Below are 9,858 nucleotides of genomic sequence, written 5' to 3'. Positions count from 1 at the left end.
AACAGTGCTCTCTTACGCGCGCGCACACACACACACACACACACACACACTTCTTCATTGCCATTAAAATACCTCCAAGGACATGATGACAGCTGGGAGAAGGAGCGCGGTGATTCCAACTCAGTGATCCGTGCAGAATTTGTGTCTTAATGCCGGTTTAAAAGCAAAATGGGTACCAGCAAATGAAACGCGACCTGAGAGTAAAGACAAAATTAAAAATCCTCTCCAGACATGTGGAAAAACAGTACTGCTTTCAACCTTTTCAAAAAGCGCGTTCACCTCCCTGGATAGAAGTTCTTCACAAATTATTCTCACAACTAAACTTTAACCAAAAAGAAATGAGCCTTTAGTCTCAAACTGAGCAGTGACCTGTCACTGTATACACTGAGCCTTGAATAACCTCCATGTAGGGTGAGGCTTCAAAACACGGATGCTTGAGATCAATAGCTTCTTTTTTTCCCTTGGCACACATTCTGTGTTCTCATGTTGCCACAAACTGGTTATGTAGCATCTGCAGCAGTAATGCTTTACTCTGACCCACAGATTTGTAGTTAAAAAAACAGCAGTTCAGTTTAATTGCAGTAAACTGAACACTCAATTGTATTAGGTACACATTGCTAGCACTAGGTTGAACCCCCCCTTTTTTCTTAATTGTTTGTGGCATAGATTCAACAAGGCACTCTACTGTGTTTGAGATCCGTATTGAGATGGAAGCAGACATAAGAAAATGGTCCATGCCCTTTATGTGGCCATAAAGGGCATGGACATGGTCAATACACAGGCAGGCTGTGGTTTTTTTGATGATGGTGATGGTATGAGGAGCTCAAAGTGTGCTGAGAGAATACAGCATTACATCATCAACATAAGAACAGGCATTGTTTTTCCAGTCTTCTGTTGTTCCAGGTTTGGTAGCCTCAGCTTCCTGTTTTTACCTGTTGGGCGTGGCACCAGGTGTGGCCTTTTGCTTCAACGTTCAATATGTTGCGTGTTCAGAGTTGCTCTTTTGCATATCATGGTTAAGATGAGTGCATGGGGAGAATATGCAAACTCCACACAGGATGAGTTGAATCAGTACATTCAAACCACGGTGGTTAGCACCTTTGCCGCCGCCATGCTGCCCCTTTTCGGTCAGTTCTCCGTAAACCCCAGAGATGGCTCAGCAGTTTCCAAAACACTCACACCAACAGCCACATTCAGCATCACTTACATCACCTTTCTTCCACATATTGATGCTCTGTTTGAACTTGAGTGGATCATCTTAGTCATGTTTACATGCCTAATGTAACTAGCTGATTTATGTTAAAAAGAGGTTGAAAAAAGCACCTGATGAGTTTATCAGCAATAGCAGGGGCAAGGTGCACAGGTCTTTGTAGGCCTGACACTGTGCTAAAAAATTAATTGCAGAAAAAAAAACAGCCAATACCTCGAGTCATAAGCTCTTTGCAAGGCGAAACTTTTGTCACATTAAGCTAAAATATTTCTGATTCCACACAGAGGTGCACGAATCGCCTGTCGAGAAATTTCCATCAAAAAATTCAGAAGAATGGAAAGAAAACAGTTTAGTTATTCATTGAAGACTGGGAATTATTTTGGACGAGCCTAATCTGCTGCATATTTTTGCTCAGTCACGTTTCAATAAAACACGTGTGTCTGAGCCGAGGGCCTACAAAACTTTTGTCATTCTAAAACTTGAAAGTTGGTTGTTTTTAAAAAGCTCACCATTAGAACCAAAGAGCAAGTCAGTGAGATATAATGTGTAAGTGATGTTGCCTGTTTTTTTAGTCTGACTGTACTATACAGGGAGCTCATTTATATTGTGATGGTGGCCTATGAAGAGCTGCAGCAGGACTCAGAGTGTGTCAAAGCAAAACTACAGCTAAGGTTGTGGATATGAATCATAATGTGCACAGAAACAGGAAGTTGCTTCGCGTGTGAAACAACGCAGACATCCTGCAGTCAGTAATACATATTTCTTCTGAATTGATTTACTCCCAGGAGCGGTTTATTATAAATGATAGAATACCAGCTTATTGTTACAGATCCTTATCTGATAATTTGTGCTGCTGCCCCTCCTGTCTACTTATTGGCATGAACACTGCACTTCCTCTTTGCTTCCTTTCTAACCCTGGCATCTCTGCTGGCTGAAAACGAGTACCATAAAGCACCGTTTCTCAGGAAACACCTTTGACATTTACAACTTGGCTGCTTGGCCAGTATTTAATGGACGTGCCCGATGGGAAAGACAAACTATGACTCACTGTACCTCTGATTTTCATTTTTAATTTAAAAAGAATGAAACAATTCTGAGAAATCCTTGATGCAGACCATCTCAAGTCACATAATCACACTCCAGCAGTTATATGGTATTCATCCTAACGGACACTGTGGTTGTGGGAATATAGAGGGGCAAAAAAACACCACAGGTTAACAAGAACTCGACTGTGTGTCAAACCATTGTCTCTGGGGAATGACGCACTTTCTGAACTTTGTTCTTCTTCTTAAACTTCTGTTTGTGTGTAAAAAAACAAAAAAAAAAGCAGAGCCTGCTGAGAAAAGACGTTATGCAGCATGTTGTTTGCGGTTCATGACAAATTTTACAGAGCTGTGCATCTTCCCTGATGGAGAAAAAATAATAAAATCTCCTTCATCCTCATCACCTTAGCTCGTCAAATAGAAAACAAATAGAATCTTTAAATTCTCGTCATTTCAACTCGTGCCAGGAAAAGAACATCAAAGTTCCTCTCCATCTTCACCCTCCCTCTGCCATGTGGTCTTCACATCTGCTTGGCCCAGTGACACACTACCGGGGGAAACACACTACTTCTGAACGTGCCGGAGATCTGGTTCCTTGGAGCGCATGTCTACATGGAAGCATCAGCTGGTAACCTAATACAGGAGATACAGTCCAGTCTGAGTGTGTGTGTGTGTGCAAGTGCATGCCCCTGTGTTCTCTCAGAAGTTGTAAAGGGGACCAAACACCATCGCTGTGCCAAGATACACAACATTCTCCACCCAGAGGATTTAAACTTCATCATTTGCAAGCCGACTTCAGTATGTTATAATGAAGTCTGCTGCTAACATGTGTCTTTGTGTGTATAACTGTGGCGCTTTGATGAATCATTTTAAAATCACACTGTGGAAGAGGGTGCCTTGTTCTTCATGTTATTTCCAAGTTTGCAGCTGGGCAAATAAAAATTTAAAAACTCAAAAAATGTTGGTGAGATAAAATTATCTGAGGGGAATGAATATGTTTGTTGTCACTGCCTGCCAAGAGGCTCGAATGGCTAAAAATATGCATTTCACATGATAAGAAAATAAAGAACCAGATTGTTTTAATAAGTTGACCTGTTGGGTTGTTATGGAAACATGGTTATATACAATACAGGCATTATATACGAGTTCCACGAACAACGAGAGCTCATACAAGCATTTATATAGCCTGTGTATACCCTTGTATCTACCTGCTTCCCTTTCACCTACTTCCTACAAAAGCTCACAGCTCAGACAAACACAGGTCACAGCCTCCAGTTACGACTCGTGATAAGCTGATAAACGAAGAACACAGTTAAGAAAAAGCTGTTCCTTTCTTGCCTTTATTGCCGCGAAAGGTTTTAAAGGGCCAACACTGCTCTGCTTGTTTATCGGTACAGTACAGTGCGACGTGCACCACGGTGGTTAAAGATCAGTGGCCTTAGTATTCTCTGTAGCCTTATCTCATTTAGATTACGTTGATGTTATCAGTCATAGAGCGATAAAGCGTCGGGTCAGACTTCTGTGTATCAAGCCTCGGTCTTTTCCAAGCTCAGTAGTTTGAATGATTTTAAACTGTCGTTTCAAGATCCTTTTAGTTCAGTCTGTTTGTTGCACGTCAAGTCAAATTGATGTTACGTAACACGATCCCACGATCCGTTCAGTCAAATGAGAATGTAGAGTGCAGTAGTTTTAGGGCTGATTTGCAAAAAGTCAGCTCATTTCAATATAGAGCACAAAAAAACGAAGACATAACTTTTTCATCGTCTCCTTCCTACCTTAATGCTAAGCAACAGGGTCAGAAGCAAATATCTCGTTCCAACCTCTTCCACAGTTGTGTGAAGTTGTAAAGTGTGAGTGTTTATTAATGAGGGTTTATGTAGCAAATAAATGTGATAGAGGCTGATGGGAGTGAAGAGAGCGTGGAAAATAAAGGTTTTCTACCACAGAGAAGAGCTTTGGTGTCAGTGGTTAAAATGGTTTTAAGGTAAGTACAACGGGATGAATTATAGAAATTTAAAATAAGTTTAAAATAAACACATTTCTAACTGACATATGAAAAATTGTAAAGTGCTGAGAGCCTGTTCTTTGTAGGCGGGGCCTATTCTTTATGGACCTTTCTTGTGTGCGGAGCCTGCTTCCAACAAAGAGAATCAGGTCATTATGTCACATGAAATCCTATATAAAAACTGTGTCTAAAACTGTAGTTAAAGAATATGTAGGGTTCTTAAAATACCTTCACAACTCTGTCAAGTGTGATTAATCGATGTATCAGTGTTGTTCATTTGAAGAAAAAAGTTTCCAGTACATATTAACACTGATCCACTGATTAATGAAATGTTCTGAGATGTGAGCAGAGGGTAAAAAAAACTATTTAGAAATTGTGGAAAATTCTAAAGTTGGTATGTTAGTATGTGTGATCGGTGGCTACTGAGCCTGAGAGTCAGAAGCCTTTGTCACATAAACAAGAATGACAAAGAGAGACTGAAAGTAGTAAGAAGGGTGGAGAACAAGTTCAGTGGACGTGATCTGTTTCAGCGAGGGAGTTAATGTTAACAATTAACATGCTAACTGAGGCCTGTAGAGTTTGAGATGTAGCCATCGGGTGTTTCTGAACATAGCACCGTCTGACGTTGAGATGAATTTGCTGGGAAATCCACCCCTGAGAGGTGTAGCATTCTGCTAACATTGACCTGAGTGCTCCATGCTGATGCTCAGTTGTTCATCAGTATATCAGGCCCAGGGCAAATAGAATATTTGTTTCCCTTTTGATTATAATTCTCTTCTAATGGCAAACTAGACAAGTGAATCTGAGAAAATAAACAGACTCCACATACATATGAAAAAACTAAGAAACCTTTGTATCTTTACATAAATAAGGATTACACTTCGATAAAGTACAGCTTATTAACAGATCACTATTCTTTGAACAAGTTTGACAGTAATATAGATTTTTCCTCTGTTCCTCTTATTTTTGTCAAACCATAGAAGGGTTTCCATGCGAATCTTTAGTAAACTGAACTAATCCGGGTTTACAGTGTGGTTCAGCCACACAAAAAACATCCGTAGCACAAATGTCCATGGAAACAGCGTCTATAGGTCCATTACTTGATCCCAAGTCACTCACTGAAAAATGAGTTATAGCAGGCCTACTCCACAGGACCAGAAACAGAAGGAAACAAACTTGGGCTGGCTGTCTCAGCCACACCAGATTATTTGGACTAATTCTCTAGACTGAGACATTTCTGTCCCTTTATTCATATCAACACAGTCAAAATGTTCATGTGAGCCTCTGGCTAGTCTGAAGTCCTTTTCTTGGCAACATCATTCCTGTTCTTTGAAAGATAACAGGTCCACGTCTGAAATTGTAGTAGGGTTCAAGTAGATCATAAACATAATCCCACAGAGAACAGCCGGGAAATTCACTTCAGTTGAACATCTTTGAGAAGGCCCAGCTGAACCACGTCCTGAACCTCGTCAGGAGGTGGTTCAGAGACAGGAGTCTCAGGTCACTCAGGGTCAGTAGGATTTCTTCTACTTTTACTTCATTTCATTATTAAATGCTGCATTTCTTCCATTTGGCACGGAAGATTTTCCAAACATTTCTTGAGATTTGTGTTCTTTGTCTTTTGTTCTTTTCTCTCACTTTTAAACTTGGACAGCAGAGCAACAATGTTGCTGTTCTGCTCAAGGAGAAACTCTTGCTTTTTCTCAAGCACAATCAGGTCATTCTGAATTGTTTTGATCTGCAGTTCTATCTTCAGGGATACCTGCTGTGTCTCTCTTTCCTGAATATTCTGGGGCTCCATCCGCTGGGCTATTCCTCTCTCCGCTGACTCAGGAGGTCTGTGTGATTCCTCTCTCCTGTCTCTGTCAGACACTGAATTGTTGAACGTGTATTCATGTTGCGACATTTAAAAGTTTAATGCAAACAAACAAACAAAAAAAAAAAAAAAAAACTGACCAGAGACACTGACTGACTCATTCATTTGTCTTTTTCCTTCACATAGTTCACCAGACTTCCCTTCCCTGTTTTTCTTTCTTTTTACTTTGCTGTCTAATGAAGGCGACTCCCCCTTCTTACTGCTTTCAGAAATACTGAAAGTAGTAAGAAGGGTGGGGAACAAGTCCACTGGACTTGATCTGTTTCAGCGAGGGAGTTGTCTTCATCACATGATCAGTCTGTCACATTATTGTGGAGGAATTTTGATCCACTCTTCTACACTCCACAATGTTGCTTCAGTTCATCAAAGGCCTTTACAGTTAGATGTAGCTATCAGGTGTTTTGCAGTTTTTCTGAACATAGCACCACCTGGCTGTGCTATGTCTGGATGAATTTGCTGGGAAGTCCACCCCTGAGAGGTGTAGCATTCTGCTAACACACACCTGAGTGCTCTATGCTGATGCTCAGTTGTTTATCAGTATATCAGGCCCAGGGTCAAAAGAATATTTGTTTCCCCTTTAAATAATATTTTCTCCTAAGGAAATATTAATCAAGTGAATCTGAGAAAATAAACAGACCTCACATACATTTATAAAAACAATATACAAATATTTAAACTTTAATCTTAAACAGTGACATTTCTAAACATATTCGCAAACATGCTCTTTACACCAATGTAACATTTTATTATTTAGAGATCCATTATAATATCTTTCAAAAAAGCATCTCTTCACAGCCCTCCAAAATCTGTTTCATGCATTAACGTTACTCTGGAGCTAAGACTGCTGATGAGACTTTATCTCTGCATTAGGCTGAGTAATATGAGACTGGATCTGTGAAAAAGGTCTGACTCCTTGATCCTACACAACCCTGTGCTCTAGATTTAAAAACTATGGTATCGCATGACTCAGTCTCTTTCTAAGCTCCACGACCTGCAGCAACAACATGCTGCATACATACTATTAATAACACTGATATAACATTAATAACATATAATACTCTAACATACTATTATATGTTATATGATTTTAACTCTCAAGCAACTAAGAACTAAAGTACTGAAGCATTTGTTTCAGTAGTTCAAATGTTTTTGTTCCATATACCTGTTTCTGTCGGTAGTATTTTTGCTAATCTTATTGCATGAAATTGTTGTAACAGCTACTCTTACTTCTATTATTAATAGAAGCTTATTACTTATTATTATTATTACTTTTTAATTATATTCTTATTATTATTTCTATTTAACTATTTTCCAGACTCAAATCATCTGCACAAAATACTTAAAATCTTACATACAATATAGTTTTCATACATAATGTACACTCCAGTGAGTGTACATTATGTATGAAAACTATATTAGAAAACTTTATTAGATACACCTTGCTAGTACCTGGTTAGACCTCCTTTGTAACATAGATTTAACAAGGTGCTGGAAACATTCCTGGAGATTTTGAGCCATATTGCCATGATAGCATCACACAGTTGCTGCAGATATGCTGGCTGAGCATGCATGATATGAATCTCTGTTATTGAGATGTGTTGACTGTGGAGGTCATTTGAGTACAGTTGTCGTGTTCCAGGAACCAGTTTGAGATGATTTGAACTCTGCGACATGGTGTCTTATTATGCTGGAAGCAGCTGTATGACGATGGGTACACTGTGATGGGATGGACGTGGTCAGCAACAATACTCCAGGAAACTTTGTTTAAACAATGCTCAGTTGGTACTAAGGGGCCCAAAGAAAATATTCCCCACACCTCTGCATCACCAGCAGCCTGAACCCTTGACACAAGGAAGGATGAATCCGTGCTTTCATGTTGTTTACATCAAATTCTGACCCTACCCTCTACATGAACTGAAATCGAGGCTCATCAAAGCAAGCAACATTTCTCCAATTTTGGTGAGCATGTACAAACTGCTGGCTCACATTTCTGTTCTTAGCTGACACGAGTGACCCCCGATGTGGTCTTGTGCTGCGGATGCCCATCTGCTCTGCATTCAAAGATGCTCTTCTGCAGTTGTTCCTCTCAGTTAGAAGTAGTCTGAATTCTGCTCTGACCTCTGAGGTCAACAAGGCATTTAAATCACTCAATGGATATTTTCTCTTTTTCAGACCACTCTGTAAAATACTCAGACCAGCCTGTCTGGCACCACCAACCGCGCCACATTCAAAGTCACTTTCTCACCCATTTCAATTTGACCCAAATGCACTGAGTTGCTGCCATGTGATTGGCTGATTAGAAATTTGCATTAACACTCAGTTGATCGGGTGTACCTAATCTTTTTTTTTTTTTTTTTAATAGAGTTATACCCTAGTTAAAATTAACCTCACCTTTATCAGCTGCGATATGAAGTGATATTTTTACTAATGCATTACTAAAACCAATTACAATTCAATTATATATTTTGCACTGGTATTATCACAAAATAAATAAAAGCTGAGAGATGATAGAAGAATGCCTCTGCATGTGAACATCAGGAAGGGACATCCTGTTCCCAGGAAAAACTTAAACAAGTGTTGTGTTGACGCTCCTCTTCTGACGTTCATATAGAATCTGTTTTCTGAAACTCTGCTGACATCTGCTGGTTTGACCGGAAACTGTAACGGGGCTCTTTATTTTCTCAGCTGCTATTTAAAAGATGCTACTGGGTTTAGTATGAATACACTGACTAATAATAATAAATATCATTAATAACATAAATATAATAAATGTAATTGATTCAGAGTGTAAGGTTGCAGGGTAAGAAATCATTATAATACATTTTTAGCGTGTTGCTTATGAAAGATGATTTATTTTTATGAGACAAAATGGTTTAGGTGTAATTAGAAATTTCTAGTCAAACACAGAAACGTTGGTACTGGGTCTGTGACTCAGGGTTTTGTGTGTAATGGTTAATTTATATTCTTGGATTATTGTCATTCTTGGTTTTCTGCTTGTGTTTATTCTTAGTTCCCAGGATTTAGGTTTCTGTTACTTTGCCTTCGGTGTTCCTGGTCTAGTCACTCGTCTTCATGTTCCCTCTGTCTCCCCAGTCAGTTATGTCTCTATGTCTCAGTGTCAAGTCCACGTGTATGTTAATGTCTCTTGTCTCCTGTTTTATTTTGATAGTCCCTGTCCTGTGTGCCGTGCATTCTGATTTGCTTCCTTTGTCTCTTTATGTCTAATTAGTTTTCCCTCCTGTTTCTCACTCCCTCATTACTGCCTCTGTATTTAAGCACCGTGTTTTCCTTTGTTTGTTGCTAGTCTGTGTGCGCTTCTTCCACTGCGTTCCTCTGAGTCAGCTCCTTGATGTTTTGTGTCTCTTGCCCCTCTCTCTTGGTTGTAAGATCTTTGTAACATTTTCCTAGTCTCCTCATGTACTGTAATTGCCTTCCTTTTTCTTTTTCTTTTTTTTTGAGGGGGGGTGGGTCCACTTATTCCCTTATTTTCTTATCCAGTTTCCTCAAATAGGATAAGGACACAATTCAAACCATGCTGAGTTTTCAGCTAATAGCTCTCTAAGAATCACCTTGTTGTTGCTACAACTCCATGTAATGCCTGTCTGATTGTGTTAGCTTTAGCATCTTTTCTAGATTCAATTAAAGAATAAACGTGTTTTGTGACAGGCTGCAAGTACCAAAGTGTCTAAAGATAGAAAGATTTAAAACTGGTTCTTTGCTAACC

Source organism: Perissodus microlepis, chromosome 22, assembly GCF_051167445.1.
Source record: "Perissodus microlepis isolate ML-2025 ecotype Zambia chromosome 22, ASM5116744v1, whole genome shotgun sequence".
Classification (NCBI taxonomy): domain Eukaryota; kingdom Metazoa; phylum Chordata; class Actinopteri; order Cichliformes; family Cichlidae; genus Perissodus; species Perissodus microlepis.
The sequence above is the reverse complement of the archived record's forward strand: the minus strand, read 5'-3'. Positions refer to the sequence as shown.